Source organism: Ranitomeya imitator, chromosome 6 (genome assembly GCF_032444005.1).
Source record: "Ranitomeya imitator isolate aRanImi1 chromosome 6, aRanImi1.pri, whole genome shotgun sequence".
Lineage (NCBI taxonomy): Eukaryota > Metazoa > Chordata > Amphibia > Anura > Dendrobatidae > Ranitomeya > Ranitomeya imitator.
This window is the reverse complement of record NC_091287.1, coordinates 39,584,119-39,607,272: the sequence shown is the minus strand read 5'-3', so window position 1 is coordinate 39,607,272 and position 23,154 is coordinate 39,584,119. Positions and strand designations below refer to the sequence as shown.

Below are 23,154 nucleotides of genomic sequence, written 5' to 3'. Positions count from 1 at the left end.
CCCCACATGTACTCAGCCTGGCAAGTAGCTGTAAATCATTCAGCTGCCGGGATGAAAACTAAATCTCCGAGCAGTTACAAATACTCGGAGGGCACCTGAGTGTGCTCGGGAAAATCCGAGCAACGAGTACACTCGCTCATCACTAATTGTTTTAGTAAAGGTAATAAATATCGTAAAAGGTGAAAAAAAAGTTATTAATGGTATGAATTACTACCAACTTTGCCATGTGAAAAGTATAGTATGATGCAGTGACCCCTGCTGCAGCTAGGGGGAGCTGGGTGTGCTCCTCGGGATGCGCATGGAGACGTATCTGTGGTTATGATGGTGAAACAGTGACCGGCAAGATTGTAAATGGCCAATATGTGTCGCAGAGGGAGTCTGCGCTGTAAGTCTGAAGTAATGTTGTTGTTCTGGGACCTGTAGTCCCACAAGTATTTGTATAGTTATGAAGGGAGGCTAACTGGGCTAGTTCAAGAGCTGGGTGGGTCGAACTAGCCACACGCACCTCCCATCTATGGGAGTGGTTACAGTTACTTAATGTGACCATGGTGTGGTCACATGGTGGTCGGTAGTGGTCTCTGTAATGGAGACTGTGTAAATCCTGGACGGCTTGTGTGTTGGGAGGTCCTGAGTGTGGACTGGATCCCTGAATAGCACACTGTGAGGCCATGAATCTGAAGACCTGTGTGTTGGGAGATCCTGGGAGTAGGATCGGATCCCTGTTAAGCGCACTGAGAAACTTATGTGTTGAACGGTCCCAGGTGGGGACGGACGTCCAGAACAGCACACGCAGTTGCCTGTGTTGGAAGTCCTGGGAGTAGGACCTTCCTGAATAGCACAACCTGTGTTGGAAGTGCTGAGAGTAGGATTCCTGAAGAGCACATGGGAAGGAGTGGATGCAGAGTCTGCAACGGCACTGCACTGTGGGAGCTATAGCCCGTCTGAGGATCTGGAATGTCAGGTGGCCTAGTGAGCAAGGCATTGTCAGGGATGGTGATCCCAGGTCGGCAGCTTTCCTGAGAGAAAGATGACTGACATGAGTCAGCATGTGGAGCAGGAGCTCCTGGAAGGTAACCCAGGGTATGGGGAACTGTGTGCACTGACAGGGGGTCAGTAATGAACTGTGTGGTCTCCCACGGTAACTGGACAAAGTGAGGTCCAGCGTGTTTAGAGACGGCGAAACCAATGTCATGTGTGCTATATGATTAGAGACATTGATACGGTGTACGGACACCCCCGGGAACTAGTCAAGGAGGGCTGGCGGGTGTAGTGTCTGAACTGTGAGTTAAAAGCCATGTATGAAATATCTAAGTGAAAGCTGAAACTTAATGTCATCTGTTGATGCCTATTGTGTTCCATGAAGTGTAATGGACTGTGCATGACCCGGTTTATGATGCCATAATAGATTGGACTGTTTTTGTGATTAAAAAAACGTGCCTGTGTGACTGAGTCCCATTGCTAAGCGAGTGTTCCCCAACACATGCAGTAAGCGCTATCTTACAATAGCAATAATAATAATGCTTTAGAATATAAAATAAAATGCCCCATTCACATGAATTGTCAGCAGAAGATCAGTCGACACGGTTAGGATTTTGGTTTGAAATCTGTGCAAAAAACGGAAACATGAACGTGTGAACATGGCTGTAAGGCATAGCACCACGGTGTACTGCCACGCATCTCCAAAAATCATGACTGCCCACACTGCATGGAGTTTGTCGGTAACACCTCACTATTACAACCAATTTGAGCACTAATTTTTCAACGTGACTTTTGGCAACTTGTCCCCCTGGACCGTAATCTAGTGATGATTGACAGGAGAATGTAGAAATTTCAAGTGGCGTAGGTTACACAATAAAATTCATTTTTTCCCTTGTTGGTTAATAAGACCCCAGTGTATCACAGGACTGCATTTCATCACTTCCTTTATGATTAGGGAAGGGTGAATCGATCTGTAACGCATCAAATTGTTTTATGAACTTTCCAAAATTTTCAGTTTCTGGGATTTTGCAAGAATCTAGCATTACGGTAGCCAGCCATCCATGTGTGTTGCATCCCCCACAAAACTGAGCTTCTGAGGCTGCCGTCACACTAGCAGTATTTGGTCAGTATTTTACATCAGTATTTGTAGCCAAAACCAGGAGTGGAACAAATAGAGGAAAAGTATAATAGAAACATATGCACCACTTCTGCATTTATCACCCACTCCTGGTTTTGGCTGAGAAATACTGATGTAAAATACTGACCAAATACTGCTGGTGTGACGGCAGCCTGAAAGAGAGCCTCAGAATAACCTAGATTCCGGGACGTAGGCCCCGAGAAGCTGCAGTGGTGGCAGCATAAGAAAAGGAGACGGTCTAGGATGGGTGAACATAATGTATTTTTTTGTTTTTTTGCCCCTTTCCTGTCCTTGGTTTATTATGTATTGGTGTCTAGAGAGACCTCGGAGCATAATAAATATCCTTTTAAGGCAATCGGGGCATTTTCAATTTAGACTCGAATTCGGATCTGCAGAAAAAAATTAAAGAGAATTTCCCAGAAAGTAATTTTTTAGAAATTTGCTCATGTCTATTTACAACCCCATTAATTAATAATAGCCTTTGCCATTTCACCAGTCTAACTGGGACAAAAAAGTGTTTGAGATCCCCTGTAAGTAACACTGCACCAGGCCAATGAAAGATTCATAAAGAACACTAGTTTCTGTGAACAAGGACATTGCTCACAGCGACTTGGAAACATATATGCAGTTTTTTTTTATAAAGGTTTTTTTTCAGCTAAACCTAGAAGTGGATTCAGCAGAAAAGAGAATTATACGTCCTTTCTGTATATTTCCAATTCCTTTTGAATTCATTACTCGATCTGTCTACAAAAAAAAAATTATATAAAAAAACTGCAACTGTCTTTCTAGCCAAAGGCTATGTTCACACCTTCAGTATTTGGTCTGTATTCTACATCAGTATTTGTAAACCAAAATCAGGAGTAATCACTTCTGTATTTATCACCCACTCCTGGTTTTGGCTTACAAATACTGATACCTGGCCGATGAATTGGAGTCTGGCCAATCCATCCACCCATCGCTAAAATTACCAAATTGTCATGTCTCGTGTTTTCAAAATTTTGGCTCCCTTCTGCCCTACCTCAGATTCAGCTGAGTATTCCTCTGGCGCGATGCCGTTTCTAGTATCCACAGGGGAGCTTTGATTTCTGTATTCAGGCTACACCACACATGTGCAATACTTAGTCAGCTTTGCTTGGACACCTATGTGTTAAAAGCTTTAATATATTTTTTTTTTTTGTGCCATTTTTTGGTGTATTCGTTCATCATTAGGCGATCTAGGAATTGCGTTTACGCTTTTGGAGTCTTCGTCTTGCGTGTTTCACCTTGCATACACTACGTACCACGCCGATCTCCTTATTGTTCCTGGCGCATATATATTAGTCAGCATGTGGTGTTGTGTGTTCATACTAGACAGAAGGTGTATATTCTATGTTATTTGCTGCATACTTATTAGGATGTACAGGGGTGTTTTATACATTGTTGTATTTTAAGTGTTTTTAAGTTGAATTTGTGGTGTTTAATAAAACGTTTTTGCTATTTTTCTACATTATTTGGTTGTGCACGCCTGTATTAGTACATTCTTTTCTCTTTCTTCTTTGGTGTTTTCAAAATTTGGGAATAGTCTACCCAGTAGTACAGGCCAAAATAGGTAAAATAAGGAAGCGTCAAACCCAAAAAGCGTAACGTCTTCCTCATGGTCATTGGTGTAAGACCTGCACCAGAACACCCCAATCAAAATTAATTCCTACTATTGCTGATGAGGCAGGAGGGTGACTCAACCTCTCTATAAGTCAAGGGCCTAAATGTGTAGGCCTCTCCTAAGTTTTGCGCTAAACCATGAGATTGTTCAGCTTGACTTATACTGATCTAACCACACCGTTCTTATGGAAACATGCCCTCCTAAAGTTCAGAAGTTCAGGGCTTCTCAGTTTAAGCATGAGGTGCACAGTGAGGCAGTAACTCAGTAATGATATATGACCCAATTACTGGAGATCAGGAGCCTCTGTTCTTTGCCGTCTACGTTCACGTTTTGCTAGTACATTGCGATCTGCATGGAGTGTTATTGTCTACAACTGCCAAAATGTCATAATCCGAAAGAATAATGAATGCTAACACAAGAACACAACATAACACTGTATATACAGGAACCAGTCACTAAAATATGCCGAGGACGTTATTTCCAGTGGGTGCATAACTTTAATAGTTAATAGGAATAGTAACATAGTAACATAGTAACATAGTTAGTAAGGCCGAAAAAAGACATTTGTCCATCCAGTTCAGCCTATATTCCATCATAATAAATCCCCAGATCTACGTCCTTCTACAGAACCTAATAATTGTATGATACAATATTGTTCTGCTCCAGGAAGACATCCAGGCCTCTCTTGAACCCCTCGACTGAGTTCGCCATCACCACCTTCTCAGGCAAGCAATTCCAGATTCTCACTGCCCTAACAGTAAAGAATCCTCTTCTATGTTGGTGGAAAAACCTTTTCTCCTCCAGACGCAAAGAATGCCCCCTTGTGCCCGTCACCTTCCTTGGTATAAACAGATCCTCAGCGAGATATTTATATTGTCCCCTTATATACTTATACATGGTTATTAGATCGCCCCTCAGTCGTCTTTTTTCTAGACTAAATAATCCTAATTTCGCTAATCTATCTGGGTATTGTAGATCTCGCATCCCCTTTATTAATTTTGTTGCCCTCCTTTGTACTCTCTCTAGTTCCATTATATCCTTCCTGAGCACCGGTGCCCAAAACTGGACACAGTACTCCATGTGCGGTCTAACTAGGGATTTGTACAGAGGCAGTATAATGCTCTCATCATGTGTATCCAGACCTCTTTTAATGCACCCCATGATCCTGTTTGCCTTGGCAGCTGCTGCCTGGCACTGGCTGCTCCAGGTAAGTTTATCATTAACTAGGATCCCCAAGTCCTTCTCCCTGTCAGATTTACCCAGTGGTTTCCCGTTCAGTGTGTAATAGTGATATTGATTCCTTCTTCCCATGTGTATAACCTTACATTTATCATTGTTAAACCTCATCTGCCACCTTTCAGCCCAAGTTTCCAACTTATCCAGATCCATCTGTAGCAGAATACTATCTTCTCTTGTATTAACTGCTTTACATAGTTTTGTATCATCTGCAAATATCGATATTTTACTGTGTAAACCTTCTACCAGGTCATTAATGAATATGTTGAAGAGAACAGGTCCCAATACTGACCCCTGCGGTGCCCCACTGGTCACAGCGACCCAGTTAGAGACTATACCATTTATAACCACCCTCTGCTTTCTATCACTAAGCCAGTTACTAACCCATTTACACACATTTTCCCCCAGACCAAGCATTCTCATTTTGTGTACCAACCTCTTGTGCGGCACAGCATCAAACGCTCTGGAAAAATCGAGATATACCACGTCCAATGACTCACCGTGGTCCAGCCTATAGCTTACCTCTTCATAAAAACTGATTAGATTGGTTTGACAGGAGCGATTTCTCATAAACCCATGCTGATATGGAGTTAAACAGTTATTCTCATTGAGATAATCCAGAATAACATCCCTCAGAAACCCTTCAAATATTTTACCAACAATAGAGGTTAGACTTACTGGCCTATAATTTCCAGGTTCACTTTTAGAGCCCTTTTTGAATATTGGCACCACATTTGCTATGCGCCAATCCTGCGGAACAGACCCTGTCGCTATAGAGTCCCTAAAAATAAGAAATAGTGACGGGTTATATTTGCTACCTACGTCAAAATATACATTGCCGAAAAGCCCTTTAATTCAGTAAAGAGGCATAAAGTAATAAAATATTATATATATTTTTTTTATAACTCAGGAGACCATGGGTTACTATTGCTAATGTTCAGACATCCATTTAAAGGGAAAGTGACGAGATTGAACCTCGGCAGCATGAATTGGACAATGGCTGTGTTATTGCATGTTTTACTGTAAAGTACAGAAGGACAGAGGAGTTTCAGAGGCAATATACCTTATGGAAACAGAAAATGCATCTGGGTTGGTTTTGAGGTTACGAGGACAATGCCAGTCCGTCAGAAGCTTCTTCTCACTCCCCTAGGCCGACAGTATACAGTTGTGCTCAAAAGTTTACATACCCCGGCAGAATTTTTGCTTTCTTGGCCTTTTTTCAGAGAAAATGAATGATAACACCAAAACTTTTTCTTCACTCATGGTTAGTGGTTCTGTGAAGCCATTTATTGTCAAACTACTGTGTTTTCTCTTTTTAAATCATAGTGACAACCCAAAACATCTAAATGACCCTGATCAAAAGTTCAAATACCCCATTTCTTAATACCGTGTATTGCCCCCTCTAACATCAATGACAGCTTTAAGTCTTTTGTGGTAGTTGTGGATGAGGTTCTTTATTTTCTCAGATGGTAAAGCTGCTCACTCTTCTCGGCAAAAAGCCTCCAGTCCCGGTAAATTCCTGGGCTGGCTAGCATGAACTGCGCGCTTGAGATCTCCCCAAAGTGGTTCAATGATATTGAGGTCAGGAGACTGAGATGGACACTCCAGAACCTTCACTTTGTTCTGCTGTAGCCAATAACAGGTCAACTTGACCTTGTGTTTTGGATCGTTGTCATGTTGGAACGTCCAAGTACGTCCCATGCGCAGCTTCCGGGCTGATGAGTGTAAACTTGCCTCCAATATTTGCTGATAACATGCTGCATTCATCTTTCATTCAACTTTGACCAAGTTTCCTGTGCCTTTGTAGCTCACACATTCCCAAAACATCAGCGATCCACCTCCGTGCTTTACAGTAGGAATGGTGATCCTTTCATCATAGGCCTTGTTGACCTCTCTCCAAATATAATGTTTATGGTTGTAGCCAAAAAATTTTATTTTGGTCTCATCACTCCAAATTACCTTGCTCCAGAAGTTTTGAGGCTTGTCTCTGTGCTGTTTTGCGTATTGTAGGTGAGATACTTTGTGGCATTTGCCCAGTAATGGCTTTCTTCTGGCGACTTGACCATGCAGCCCATTTTTCTTCAAGTGCCTCCTTATTGTGCATCTTGAAACAGCCACACCGCTAGCTTTCAGAGAGTCCAGCATTTCAGCTGATATTATTTGTGGGTTTTTCTTTGCATTCCGAACAATTTTCCTGGTAGTTGTGGACAATTTTTTTGTTGGTCTACCTGACTGTGGTTTTCGTTTTTACAGAGCTTCTGATTTTCCATCTGTTAATCACAGTTTGAACGCTGCTGACTGACATTATCAATTCCTTGGATATATTTTTGTATCCCTTTCCTGTTTTATACAGTTCAACTACCTTTCCTCGTAGTTCCGTTGACACTTCTTTTGCTTTCTCCATGACCCAAAATCCAGAAACATCAGTGGCTGGATGAAAGATGCAAGAGTCTGTCTGGGTCCCAGAAACTCACTAATGCACACACACTGATTACAAGCTAACAGGTCAGAGGTGAGGATGTTACCTTTAGTAGCCATTCAAACCCATTTGTGTCAACTTCTGTGAATGTTATCAGGCCAAAATCACCAGGGTATGTGAACTTTTGATCAGGGTCATTTGGATGTTTTGGGTAGTTTGACAATAAATGGCTTCACCCAACCACTAACCATGAGTGGAGAAAACGTTTTGGTGTTATCATTCAGATTCTCTGAAAAAAGGCCAAGAAAGCAAAAATTCTGCTGGGGTAAATAAACTTTTAGGCTATGTGCACACGTTGTGTTTTTTAAGCATTTTTCCGTGTTTTTCCGCTCGAAAATGCTTAAAAACGCTTACAAAACGCATCACATTATTTTTAATGGAATTCCGCATTGTTGTGCCCATGCTGCATTTTTTCCGCAGCAGAAACGCATCACGGAAAAAAATGCAGCATGTTCATTAATTTTGCGGAATCACAGCGATTTTGCAGCAATATATTTGTATTGGGACACATGGAAAGAAAACGCGAGAAAAACACGACAAATACGCAATAAAAACGCGAAAAAAACACTAGAAAAATGCGAGCGGATTTCCTGGCAAGGGAGTTCGGTTTTGATGAGAAAAATTCTGCTTACATTCTGCAACGTGGGCACATAGCATAAAGCACTACTGTATGGGGGTATAGGGAGAGACCTGTCAGTCTAGAGGGGCGAGGCGGAATAAAGCCAATAGGAACCTGCCTCCTGGACTAGTCCTTCAAGATGCATAGTCTCTAGATGACTTTTCAAAGTATGTCTTCCCGGAAACGCTGGAGCCCCATCAAGGAATTAAATGGATGCCATTAAAGCCTAGTGTGAACAAATGTTAAAGAGTTCTCCAATCTTGCACATTTGTGGCATATCCACAGGATTTTCTATAAATGTGTAGTGTATGTGGGTCCCATCATTGGGATTGGAATCTATATCAAGAACGGGGCCCATTGCGTGCCACTTACAGTAGGGAGGTGAGTCAGTGAGCTGTGACATCACCTATTGTTATCTTCTGTATATAGAGGTGTTATCAGTCATTGCACAAGAAGGGGAGGAGGTGAGCTGTGACATCATCTATTGTGAATGGTGGATCCTGTATTATCTACTATACTGTATATAGAGGTGTTATCAGTCATTGTACAGGAGGAGGAGGTGAGCTGTGACACCACCTATTGTGAATGGTGGATCCTGTATTATCTACTGTATATAGAGGTGTTATCAGTCATTGTACTGGAGGAGGAGGTGAGCTGTGACACCACCTATTGTGAATGGTGGATCCTGTATTATTTACTGCATATAGAGGTAGGAGCCCCCTTAGGCTCAGAAACGCGCGTCGGGGTTGGCTCAGGTCCCCCACCGGCCAGCAAACATCAGGTAAACGCCTTTTTGTACTCTATGCTGGTACTTGGCCGGTATGTAGTGACTCTTATGCTACATGTGCACTTGCACCTTATTGCTCGTATATTGCTTCTGGCCTTAATGTAGCTACCAGTGCCCCGCTATGTGTGCTTGCTTTAATTACTCATTGGAGTGTATATTATCATACATGATGTGCTGACACGGTGGGGAATATCCTGTAGCCCTGTGTTTTTACTGCCGTACAGTTCTCTCACTAGCCCCCACTTGTCCCGATGTATCTTTTCCGCTGTTCATTTTTAAAAATTTTGTATGTTTAATAAAGGTATATTTTATGGGATTTATGGACTGTGGTTCTTTGTGGAGCATTAGGATTTCTGTTTACAGTTGTCCCTATTTTTCAGTCCAAACATGCACACATGATATATTAATAGTAATATTGGTACTCCTATATTTATAATCTGTGTGTTACATGTGTGTAATATGTGTGTCACAACTTTATTATACATTATTATCTACTGTATATAGAGGTGTTATCAGTCAATGTACAGGAGGAGGAGGTGAGCTGTGACATCACCTATTGTGAATGGTGGATCCTGTGTTATCTACTGTATATAGAGGTGTTATCAGTCATTGTACAGGAGGAGGAGGTGAGCTGTGACATCACTTATTGTGAATGGTGGATCCTGTGTTATCTACTGTATATAGAGGTGTTATCAGTCATTGTACAGGAGGAGGAGGAGGTGAGCTGTGATATCACCTATTGTGAATGGTGGATCCTGTGTTATCTACTGTATATAGAGGTGTTATCAGTCATTGTACAGGAGGAGGAGGAGGTGAGCTGTGACATCACCTATTGTGAATGGTGGATCCTGTGTTATCTACTGTATATAGAGGTGTTATCAGTCATTGTACAGGAGGAGGAGGAGGTGAGCTGTGATATCACCTATTGTGAATGGTGGATCCTGTGTTATCTACTGTGTATAGAGGTGTTATCAGTCATTGTACAGGAGGAGGAGGAGGAGAGCTGTGACATCACCTATTGTGAATGGTGGGTCCTGTGTTATCTACTGTATATAGAGGTGTTATCAGTCATTGTACAGGAGGAGGAGGTGAGCTGTGACATCACCTATTGTGAATGGTGGATCCTGTGTTATCTACTGTATATAGAGGTGTTATCAGTCATTGTACAAGAGGAGGAGGTGAGCTGTGACATCACCTATTGTGAATGGTGGATCCTGTGTTATCTACTGTATATAGAGGTGTTATCAGTCATTGTACAGAAGGAGGAGGTGAGCTGTGACATCACCTATTGTGAATGGTGGATCCTGTGTTATCTACTGTATATAGAGGTGTTATCAGTCATTGTACTGGAGGAGGAGGTGAGCTGTGACGTTGCCTATTATGAATGACCGATCTTGTGTTATCTACTGTATATTGAGGTGTTATCAGTCATTGTACAGGAGGAGGAGGTGAGCTGTGGCATCACCTATTGTGAATGGTAGATCCTGTGTTATCTACTGTATATAGAGGTGTTATCAGTCATTGTACAGGAGGAGGAGGTGAGCTGTGACATCACCTATTGTGAATGGTGGATCCTGTGTTATCTACTGTATATAGAGGTGTTATCAGCCATTGTGCTGGAGGAGGAGGTGAGCTGTGACATCACCTATTGTGAATGGTGGATCCTGTGTTATCTACTGTATATAGAGGTGCTATCAGTCATTGTACAGGAGGAGGAGGAGGTGAGCTGTGACATCACCTATTGTGAATGGTGGATCCTGTGTTATCTACTGTATATAGAGGTGTTATCAGCCATTGTGCTGGAGGAGGAGGTGAGCTGTGACATCACCTATTGTGAATGGTGGATCCTGTGTTATCTACTGTATATAGAGGTGCTATCAGTCATTGCACAGGAGGAGGAGGTGAGCTGTGACATCGCTTATTATGGATGGTGGATCCTGTTTTATCTACTGTGTATAGAGGTGTTATCAGTCATTGTACAGGAGGAGGAGGTGAGCTGTGACATCACCTATTGTAAATTGTGGATCCTGTGTTATCTACTGTATATAGAGGTGTTATCCGTCATTGTACAGGAGGAGGAGGTGAGCTGTGACGTTGCCTATTATGAATGACCGATCTTGTGTTAGTTACTGTGTACACATGATATCTGTCCATATAATCCTGTCTGTGATGTTAATGGGACTACTGACAAGTCATCTGTAAAGAACTGGAAGCATGACCCTAATATTAGCCCAGTGACAATATGGAAAATTAAAAAAAAAAAGTTTTAAAAATTAATATATATTATCTAAATTTCCAAATCTTTCAAAAACGTTTAACCGTACAACACAGAAGAACATTTCTCTGAAATCTGCACTTACAGTCTGATTTCTAGTAGAGGATATTAATGATTTCTCTGGGGATATTAATAGTACAGTGTTTGAGAAATTACCATCCTTTCCCCTCTGACAGTAAAATACAGTAATCCTGATAGAAATAAGTGGTTTGCAAAAATAACTTCTTTTCCACTGACTAACATGGCGAGTACTACATCTGCAATCTAGGACTCCCGGGAAAGTGCCCTCTGCCTCCATCCACTGCCATCCGCAGAGACGGAGTGAGACATCTCTGTGCCAAGCTCTCGCAGCTGCCCGACGGGGAACGGAAACGTTCTGTGGCAATCACCACCTTCGCCTGAAATTACTGAGTAGTTAGTAAATGCGGCTTTCTAGAAATTGTCATATTTCTTCCATAAATAGAACGAACCGCCAGTCGCAGATTCGGCTTTTGCAATGTATCCGTGCAACTAAAAATCTAAATGTGGTGCCAGATTCCCATAGAAACAAGGAGCGCGTCGCTGCTTAACACAAAGAAGCCAATCTTAACCGCGCAACGTGTTACATAGGGCTGCCTGCAGCTCGCGTCCATATTACACCTGCGGATACAGTATACGGCGTGACACTGAGTAATGACTCTTAGTCACATCAGACCGAGAAGAACGTGATAACAAATTCCATTATTTTACGTAAGAGCAGATGATCGTCCATTCGGCTTCCAGAAGGAGATGTCACCCAACCTTCCTAGCACCTTAAATGGCACTGCTGCCTAGTCATGATGTGTGTAGCCATCACGCACGTTACAAAATGTGTCATGGAAATTCTTTGGTGTATTAATCATGCCAAACCGTGCACTTTTGCAGTTTTTTATGCATTTTTGGCACTTTTCCTTTTACAACAAAAACACGCCCCATATTACAATTAAAAGGGTAGTCCTCTACTTGGACAGCCGCTTCTTAAATACAGGGTTCCCAAGGGTAATACACTTGTGCAGCGCCCCAGAGTCCTGGTCGTTGCAGTCATGTCGCTCTGCCGCTAAGGAGGGTGATGTTATGTCTGATTGCACTAAAGGAGTTCATCTGACCAGGTATCACAGCACACATTACACTTCACACTCCGGCCACCAGGGGGAGCAAAAGGTTCTATTTGCTAGGCCACTCCACACACTGGTAAAACTGGGGGTTGGATAGGAAGTTAGGCAGCACGCAGCCTGGGAGAGCTCCAGGGAGGACCTGTCAGAACTGGGAATCTGGCAGGTACCTAGCAGAAAAGAACAGATTGTTACGGGACCGCGCCTGCACTACCTTGCGGCGGTATCTCAAGAAAGGACACGAAGGGAAGTATATTGTGGAGAAGTGAGAAGTGGGATCATAGTACGAAGGAGATAGAACCAGAAGGAGTCGTGCCCCTAAGACCGCGGCAACATCCTTCTGAGGCGCGTAGCCAGTGGCCGGAGCACCGAGGAAGTAACAGACTCTACGCATTACTTCAAACAGCGGCAGGACAGTTAATTACAGGTTGGCTGTCTCCCTAAAATCACCTAAGCAGACATAGGAGGCAATCGTGGGAGAGGGGCGACACTAGGGTCCCAGAATAACTCCTGGCCTACCTGTCATACGGGTGCGTCCTAGCCATAACAAACCTGGGGGACGGAGAGAGAAAGATCTAGAAAGAACGAGAACAGAAGTTGCGAGGACTATCCTGAATGCTCAGCAGGGAAGAACTACAACACACAGGCGCTAGTGGTAGGCAACGATTTCCACCTGCAAAGGGAACTCTGGATGTGCTCTAGATTGAGGATCCCGAAGCCTTCAGTAAAAAGGTAAAGAGACTGCAACCCTGTGTCCTCGTTATTCCTCGCACCTTGCACCACGCACCATCACCTTTTATTGGACGCCCCTTAGCAGGGTCACGGACCGGGTCTAGCCACCGTGACCACCCCGGACTGAGTACCCCGCGGCCCTGCGTCTAGGGGCGCTCCGCTTGCACCAGGATCTACGCTTGACACTGTTATGCCATGTAAGCGCTGCAGCCAATCATTGGCCACTAATAGGCAGCTTAGCTCACTTTGTCCTCGGATGAAACTCGTACATCGAGGAGAAGTTTGAGACCTGCAACCCTTTAGTAGCCGGTGGTTGTCGGCAGAGCTCATGTGCACAACAGTGTCATGTGAGCCCCGGAAGATGAAGAGCTGACATGACTGTGTAATGTGGTGTGGGGTGGCAGCTGTGGGTGAGGTACTCGTCTTACGCCCTGGCACGATACATGAAAGTGGGGGTTCTGGTTGAGTGTGGACTTCGTTTATCGGGGCGCTATGGCCTTGCAGGCCACATGTTACCAATGACTTTGGTTTGCCAGGAACAAATGCTGAAAACTTGAATGAGGGAGACCACCATTAAAAAAAAACTTTTACTGAACGACAACTTGGTTGGGATTCTGTACAAAAGATAGCAGGTACACAGCGACAAATTATTTGGTATTATTATCTTCATTTAATTTGTCTTAAATGAAAAAACACAGATTCGCTTTAAAGTTTTTCTCTGAAATGTCGCAGCATTTCAGAGTCAAACGTAGCTGGGTGAAAACATACAGCCAGTGCCTAATACATGCTACCAGGGTATCAGCTGTCAGATTCACTTTAATTATGGTATGAGGTGCAGCAATAGGGAATGTTTTTTTTTTTTTAAATTTACAAAGCGAAAATCTTTATCAAAACAACTCTACAAAAAACCTTACAGATGTGTGGAAAATGTATCACTTGTAAAACACGTATATAAGTAAGCATAATAAATAAATAATAATAATAAATAATAATGCATAGGGAAAAAAACTGCAACCTGAGCATTATAGGTACAGTTTCCCATCCAAATGAACAGGAGACCTGTTGAAAGCAAATTTGGAGTATTTTTATGTGAATTTTGAAGCAGAATCTGCACTAGAAATATGGAAACATGCCTTAAGACTATGTGCACACCAAGATTTTCATGGAGTTTTTGGAGCAGAAACAGAGTGGAAACTCCTCTACAAATTGTCCACAAAAGCACACAACTCTTCAGCTTGGAGGTTCTGCTCAGTTTCTGCTCTGAAAACTCAGCAATAAGACATATCCAGTATCTGCTCTGAAAACTCAGAAGATCTTCCTCTGGCTCGTCCCTCCTCCTCGACTCTCCATAGAATCTTACCAGCAGTAACTGCAATCTACTATCTTAGTTATGTAAAAATCTGTCTTCACTGAATACAGATTTTATCCAAGAATTGAGAATTTGGAGAATGAATGATCAGTCCAGGAGGAGAAAGAGCGAGATTTTTCTGATAAGATAAATTACACAGTTTCTCATTTAATTTGGAATAATGATTTGCCAAATCAAAATTGAAACTGAAGCGACCGCTAGGACCGTGGGATACTCGGTACCGGGTACGCACGGTTCTTAAAGGGGAAGTCACGGCAGTGGTGACCCGGTCCGTGGCCCTGGGCGTCCAACAAGATATCAAAAAGGGGAATAGAGTTTATGGGATAAGTGTTCGTGACGCCACCTGTGGTACTCGGCCAGGGATGGCCGACGCTGCTTAAAGGGGTCCACTGGGGCTGATGGTATTGCAGAAGAGTTGGATCGGAGCAGAGTGTGAAAGGTGTATGGAGTAGAGTCGTGTGTGTACGAGGTGTATGGAGCGGAGCCACGTATGTACGAGGTGTACGGAGCAGAGCCACTTGTGTACGAGGTGTGCGGAGCAGAGCCATATGTGTACAAGGTATACGGAGCGGAGCAGCGTGTGCAGTGTGTACGGAGTGGTGCCGTGTGTGTACGAGATGTATGGAGTGGAGCCGTGTGTGTATGAGGTGTACGGAGCGGAGCCGTGTGTGTGCAAGGTATACGGAGCGGAGCAGCGTGTGCAGTGTGTACGGAGTGGTGCCGTGTGTGTACGAGATGTATGGAGAGGAGCCGTGTGTGTATGAGGTGTACGGAGCGGAGCCGTGTGTGTGCAAGGTATACGGAGCGGAGCAGCATGTGCAGTGTGTATGGAGTGGTGCCGTGTGTGTACGAGATGTATGGAGTGGAGCCGTGTGTGTGCGAGATGTATGGAGCAGAGCCGTGTGTGTATGAGGTGTATGGAGCAGAGCCGTGTGTGTGCAAGGTATACGGAGCGGAGCAGCATGTGCAATGTGTCTGGAGCGGAGCCGTGTGTGTACGAGGTGTACAGAGTGGAGCTGTGTGTGTATGAGGTGTATGGAGCAGAGCCGTGTGTGTATGAGGTGTACGGAGCAGAGCCGCATGTGCAAGGTGTATCGAGTGCAGTCGTGTGTGTACGAAGTCTATGGAGCGCAGTCGTGTGTGTATGAGGTGTACAGAGTGGAGTCGTGTGTGTATGAGGTGTATGGAGCGGAGCTGCATGTGCAAGGTATATGGAGCGCAGTCGTGTGTGTACGAGGTGTATGGAGCGGAGCCGTGTGTGTACGAGGTGTACGGAGCGGAGCAGTGTGTGTACTTGGTGTACGGAGCGGAGCCGTGTGTGTACGAGGTGTACGGAGCAGAGCCGTGTATGTACGAGGTGTACGGAGCGGAGCAGTGTGTGTACTTGGTGTACGGAGCGGAGCCGTGTGTGTACGAGGTGTACGGAGCAGAGCCGTGTGTGTACGAGGTGTACGGAGCAGAGCCGTGTATGTACGAGGTGTACGGAGCAGAGCCGCATGTGCAAGGTGTATCGAGTGCAGTCGTGTGTGTACGAAGTCTATGGAGCGCAGTCGTGTGTGTATGAGGTGTACAGAGTGGAGTCGTGTGTGTATGAGGTGTATGGAGCGGAGCTGCATGTGCAAGGTATATGGAGCGCAGTCGTGTGTGTACGAGGTGTATGGAGCGGAGCCGTGTGTGTACGAGGTGTACGGAGCGGAGCAGTGTGTGTACTTGGTGTACGGAGCGGAGCCGTGTGTGTACGAGGTGTACGGAGCAGAGCCGTGTATGTACGAGGTGTACGGAGCGGAGCAGTGTGTGTACTTGGTGTACGGAGCGGAGCCGTGTGTGTACGAGGTGTACGGAGCAGAGCCGTGTGTGTACGAGGTGTACGGAGCAGAGCCGTGTATGTACGAGGTGTACGGAGCGGAGGCGTGTGTGTACGAGGTGTACGGAGCGGAGCCGTGTGTGTACGAGGTGTACGGAGTGGAGCCGTGTATGTACGAGGTGTACGGAGCGGAGGCGTGTATGTACGAGGTGTACGGAGCGGAGGCGTGTGTGTACGAGGTGTACGGAGCAGAGCCGTGTATGTACGAGGTGTACGGAGCGGAGGCGTGTATGTACGAGGTGTACGGAGCGGAGGCGTGTATGTACGAGGAGTACGGAGCGGAGGCGTGTGTGTACGAGGTGTACGGAGCGGAGCCGTGTGTGTACGAAGTGTACGGAGTGGAGCCGTGTATGTACGAGGTGTACGGAGCGGAGGCGTGTATGTACGAGGTGTACGGAGTGGAGCCGTGTATGTACGAGGTGTACGGAGCAGAGCCGTGTATGTACGAGGTGTACGGAGCGGAGGCGTGTGTGTACGAGGTGTACGGAGCGGAGCCATGGGTGTACGAGGTGTACGGAGCAGAGCCGTGTGTGTATAAGGTGTATGGAGAAGAGCCGTGTGTGTACGAGGTGTACGGAGCGGAGCCGTGTGTGTACGAGGTGTACGGAGCGGAGCCGTGTGTGTACGAGGTGTACGGAGTGGAGCCGTGTGTGTATGAGGTGTATGGGGAGGAGCCGTGTGTGTATGAGGTGTACGGAGCGGAGTCGCATGTGTACGAGGTGTACGGAGCGGACGCTGGCTGTGTCGGATCGGAGCAGATATTGCTCCTTGCTCTGACACTGACTTTGACAGGAGACACGGAGAGGTCTTTATCAGTGGCGTACCACAGCTGCAGCGACGTGAGCAGTCAGCGGCGCAGCTGGATGACACCATTCAGCGCCGTGGGAGTGGAAGCTGCCGGCTGCTGTGAGGGTGCGCGGTGAAAGGTGTGTGTAGTGATGGAGAAGGTAATGATGGGGGTGGGGTAACCATGTGTGTCCATTATGCTGTACCCAGCATTGTGTGGGGCCATTATACTGTATGGAGCATCGTGTGTGGCCATTATATTGTACCCAGCATCGTGTGGGGCCATTATACTGTACAAAGCATCATGTGGGGCCATTATACTGTATGGACCATCACATGGGGCAAGTATACTGTACGGAGCATCATGTGGGGCCATTATACAGTATGGAGCATAATGTGGCCATTATACAGTATGGAGTATTATGTGTGGCCACTATACAGTATGGGGCACTGTGTGGCCGTTATACAGTATGGAGCATCATGTGGGGCCATTATACAGTATGGAGCATAATGTGGCCATTATACAGTATGGAGCATTATGTGTGGCCATTATACAGTATGGAGCATCATGTGGAGCCATTATACAGTAAGGAGCATCATGTGTGGCCATTATACAGTATGGAGCACCATGTGTAGCCATTATATAGTACGAAGCATCATGTGGGGCTATTATACAGTATGGAGCATAATGTGGCCATTATACAGTATGGAGCATCATGTGTGGCCATTATACAGTACGAAGCATCATGTGGGGCTATTATACAGTATGGAGCATAATGTGGCCATTATACAGTATGGGGCATCATGTGTAGCCATTATACTGTATGGAGCATCATGTGGCCATTATACAGTATGGAGCATCATGTGTGGCCATTATACAGTATGAAGCATCATGTGGGGCTATTATACAGTATGGAGCATAATGTGGCCATTATACAGTATGGGGCATCATGTGTAGCCATTATACAGTATGGAGCATCATGTGGCCATTACACAGTATGGAGCATCATGTGTGGCCATTATACAGTATGCAGCATCATGTGGGCCCATTATACAGTATGGAGCATTACGTGGGGCCAGTACACTGTACGCAGCACCATTTGGGGCCATTATACAGTACGGAGCAATATGTGTGGCCATATTTTTTTGTTTATAATTATTGTTTACGAAACATTGTGATCAGAAGTGCTAAATGGGTGTGGTTGGTGCGTGACTACTTGTGAAATGGGTGTGGTCAGAGGTGTGGCCTAAAATTTGCCGCGGCGCACTAACTTTGTCCCTCTTTCCCTTCCTCGAAAGTTGGCAGGTATGTTTAGGCACCCGTTCAGTGGCCCAGTCGGTGGTTTGGTCATATGCGCCGACCAGGCCATAGACTATAATGGTGCCAGCAAAGGGAACGTGTGCTCTACCGTGCATCATTTTTGGGCGTGTACGTCTACTGGTGGTGGACACTCTGATGCAGTAGACTGTGTCTGTGTTCGCCTCCAGTAGTCGTACACGCCAACAATCATGCATGGCAGAGCGCAAGTTTGCACTGCCAGCACAATTGTAGTCTATGGCCCCACAGGCGTATGCGTCTAAACCCCTGCACAACGGGATTCGGACAAGATGTGAGCCACTGAACGAGTGCCTGAATGTAATGTGAATATAAACATAAGGATGAATGACCTCGGGGAGATCAGAACATCCAACACCGCGGAGACACCATTACGTGTTTCTCAACACAGTGATCCAGAACACTGCCCCCATCCCTTATGGGAAATATGCAAATGCATGTAGAAAAGCCGCGGAGGATTTATTGCTTTCTCAACGCAAGCAATAAATAGCCAGGTCTTTCACCGGGAAGGAACAACCACGGGAAGGGCAGCATCCAAAAAGGAAAACCACCTATGTCAGAACATGGTATCTATCCACAGACAGCTGTTTCGGGGTATTTGCCCCTCATCAGTGTGGAGTAGGAAACTGGCTATTAGGAGCAGTGCCTAGTAAATGGACTATAAACATAAGGATGAATGACCTCGGGGAGATCAAAACATCCGCGGTGTTGGATGTTTTGATCTCCCCGAAGTCATTCATCCTTATGTTCATAGTACTTTTACTAGGCACTGCTCCTAATAGCCAGTTTCCTACTCCACACTGATGAGGGGCAAATACCCCGAAACAGCTGTCTGTGGATGGATACCATGTTTTGGCATAGGTGGTTTACCTTTTTGGATGCTGCCCTTCCCGTGGTTGTTCCTTCCCGGTGAAAGACCTGGCTATTTATTGCTTGTGTTGAGAAACACTTGATGGTGTCTCTGCGGCTTTTCTACATGCATTTGAATGTAATGTGAAGGCATCCTAAGAGATAAGCAAGATCCCTAAACAGAACGTCAGGCTTGAGAGGCTCAATTTTAGTTACGATTTTCGGGGGGTGTTGTACGTCCAAATATTAGATCACCTACAAGCATTAGGCTAAAGTTGGCTAAACCAGTCAATATCGGTGGGATGAGCTGTCACGATTCCCCTGACCGCTGTCACCACTGGGTCAGGATTCACACCGTGACCGTCACCCCTACGTCACGGATCAGGGTGACTTTAGGCCAACAGACGGCTATCACATGTGCAGGGGGGCTTATCTTAGTTATCCCTCCACTGCTAACAATGTGATGAAAAACCACACACAAGGCTATTGACCTCTTAGTTTACAGCAGGGGCTTATTCTAGGTATCCCACTGCTTTTCTATATACCACGAACTGCAGGGATTTATGTATATCCCGCTTACAGTTCCACTTAACACTTGCAGCTCTCTGGCGCCCCCTTACTCTCAGGTCAGATTAGGTACTGCACCCTGGGTAATTAGTCGCCAGAAAGGCTGCCTGCTATGTACTGGCTATTGGGCACGCTGCAGCGACGCGATAACTACTCCCACGCAGGCAGGAACAATAATTATCAAACCCGCAGTTGCTTCAGCATAATCCAACCGTCAGCACACTTTCGCTGCCACCAGCTTCGATTAAACGGGTCCGAAGCTAACCCAACACAACAGTAACAGTAGCGTATTTTCCCTTCAAGAGACTTAGGGTACGGTTTAGAGCAGGAGAACGAACTAATATATAATAGTATATCCCATTAAAAATAATTAGGCAATGCTTTATCAAAAATAGTTTATAAAGAGGTTATAAATGAGACAATTGCAAATATGTACATGGGTAATTATAACATAAAGGGAATAAATGAGAAAAGCAACACTTACATGTTTAAAGCATGACAAGCAACCAGGCTAGTGGAGTTTCCATACATCCCAGTCCATGGGATGTACCAGCTCTTCCAGGACAATAGGACAAAACAGTCCAGAAGGAGAAATCAGCAAAAAGAGACTCCTCAGAGCCTGCCAGACACTTAAAACATTAAGGCTGTGACATCACAGAAAGGCTGGCTTATCCAGACCCTCCTCTCTCTACATTCTGCCTAAACTTTAAACTATTCTCTCTAATTTCTATAACTTCACTACAAAACATGACAGAGTCATACCAAACCCATAATTCATCTCGGATTAACGTGAGCATTCTAATGAGATCAAATATGTCCTATCTGGGATACATATTTACAGAGAAAACCCTACTTCTTTACCAGATGGAGTTAGAAACCCGAGTGTCATGAGATGTGTAGCTACACCGAGTGGGACTACGAATATATATTTTCGTATTTCTAGCTTAAATCGTTTGCCTAATATCTAACAAAAACTAAACAAAGAATCTTTCATGGATTTTTGGAGCCATTTTTCCTGTTCTAGCTGGACAAGAGCTTACACAGGAAATGCCAGTCGTAAATTCCGTTCGGCCATAAAACTTCTAACCCCCACACTCTCTGAGAAGGAAAGCCAGGAATTTGCAGCTACAACTGTTACTCCAAGAAGGGGGGGCTTAGCCCGCTCAGGCTAGCAACTACTTATGATATTTCATACCATATCGTGACACCTCCCCCTTTTGGTGTGCGCTAGGGAGGCAGGACCTGATGGTTCTCCTCCATGCGCACCTCAGCAGGTTCACCCTGGTGGGCCAACCCATCACCATTGCCATGATCTGGCTCCATGGTGCCTTCGCCTACCCGGTTTCCTAGGTAGTGAACCTCCCTCTTGCCCATCTGACACTTCCCCGGCTTGATAGTCAGTCCTGCTTGGTGAATCCGCCTGAGCACCTCCTCGAGATGCTGCAGGTGTTCCTTCCAGGAGGGACTGAAGATGGCAATGTCATCCAAGTACGCCACGGCGTACGTCTCCAGTCCCTGAAGCAGGCGGTTGACCATCCGCTGGAAAGTGGCAGGGGCATTCTTCATGCCGAAGGGCATGACCGTGGACTCGTACAGTCCAAAGGGTGTGATAAAGGCGGACTTCTCCTGCGCCTCGGGGCTCAGGGGAATCTGCCAGTATCCTCTACTCAAATCCATTATTGTCAGGTATTTTGCGCCAGCTAACTTCTCAAGCAGCTCCTCGATGCGCGGCATTGGGTGCGCATCCGAGGCTGTGATGGCGTTGAGCCCCCTGTAGTCCACGCAGAACCGTGTGGTCCGGTCCTTCTTTGGCACGAGAACTACAGGCGATGCCCACGCGCTCTTTGACCGTCGAATCACCCCCAGCTGTAACATCTCATCGATTTCTTGGCGCATAGTCTGCTGCACCTGGTCAGAGATTCGATAGGGTGTTCGCCGTAGTGGGGCGTGATTCCCGGTGTCCACCTCGTGGACTGCTAACTCAGTCCTCCCAGGTCGGTTGGAGAACACGACCCGGAAAGGTTCCAGGGTGGTTTGCAACTGCACCCGCTGGGGTTCAGTTAACGAGGCGCTTACCTCCACATCCTCGATGGACCCATTGGCCTTGGCTTGGGCCAGCAAGTCCAGGAGGGTGTCTTCCTCACCGTCTTCGGGCAAGCTGCAGACCGGTAGGACGAAAGGTTCACGTTCGTGATGAGCCTTCATCATGTTGACGTGAAAGGCCTTTCGCCTACCCCGAGCGTGGTCAAGCGTGACCACGTACGTGACCGGGTTGAGCTGTTGGTGGACGACGTACGGGCCCTCCCAGGCTGCCTGAAGCTTATCCGTTGGTACGGGGACCAGCACCCACACCTTTTGACCCACGTGGTAGGTCCGCTCCCGGGCGTTCTGGTCGTACCAGTGCTTCTGATCAGCCTGAGCCTGCGTCATGTTGTCATGCACCAACTGCGTCAAGGTCTGCATCTTGTCACGGAAGCGCATGACATACTCCACTATGGACACTTCAGAAGGGTTCGGCTCCTCTTCCCAGGATTCTCTTACCAACCCAAGGGGTCCCCGGACTCGCCTGCCGTACAGGAGCTCGAAGGGGGAGAACCCCGTCGAGGCCTGTGGAACCTCTCGGTAAGCGAACAGCAGGTGTGGGAGGTACCGCTCCCAGTCGCGCCCTTGAGTCTCAACCAGCATGCGTAGCATCTGTTTGAGGGTACCATTGAAGCGTTCACACAAGCCATTGGTCTGTGGGTGATACGCACTCGATACCAGGTGCTTCACCTGCATTTTCTTACAGAGAGCCTCCATTAGGCGAGACATAAATTGGGTCCCTTGATCAGTAAGCATTTCCCTGGGAAATCCTACACGTGAAAAGATGGCCAACAGGGCATCCGCCACCTTATCTGCCCTAGTTGAGGACAGAGCTACTGCCTCTGGGTACCGGGTAGCGTAGTCTACCACAGTAAGGATGTATTGCTTTCCAGAGCTGCTGGGGACGGCCAGCGGGCCCACAATGTCCACCGCGATCCTCTGGAAAGGCTCTTCTATCACTGGCAAAGGGATCAGGGGAGCCTTAAGAGCAGGCCCCGCCTTCCCCACTCTTTGACAAGTGATACAGGAGCGGCAGTAGTTTGACACATCTGTCCCCATCTTAGGCCAATAGAAGTGTTGAGACAGCCGGGCCTTAGTTTTGCTGATCCCCAAGTGTCCAGCTAGCGGGATCTCATGGGCAATCCGCAACAACTCACCCCGGAATTGCTGCGGGACGACCAGCTGTCTTTCCCTCAACCACTCCTTTTGTGATTCTCCGGGTACTGTCTCCCGGTACAACTTTCCTTGTTCCCAGAACACCTTCTCCTTATCAGTCTCGGAGAAGGGC

At 46.1% G+C, this 23,154-nt stretch overlaps 1 protein-coding gene across 6 annotated transcripts in view; it reads right to left on the bottom strand.

The window, feature by feature from the left end:
- The window catches only part of CACNB2 (calcium voltage-gated channel auxiliary subunit beta 2), a 345,405-nt gene that overhangs the window by 78,545 nt on the left and 243,706 nt on the right, over nt 1-23,154 (bottom strand). The window lies entirely within an intron of this gene.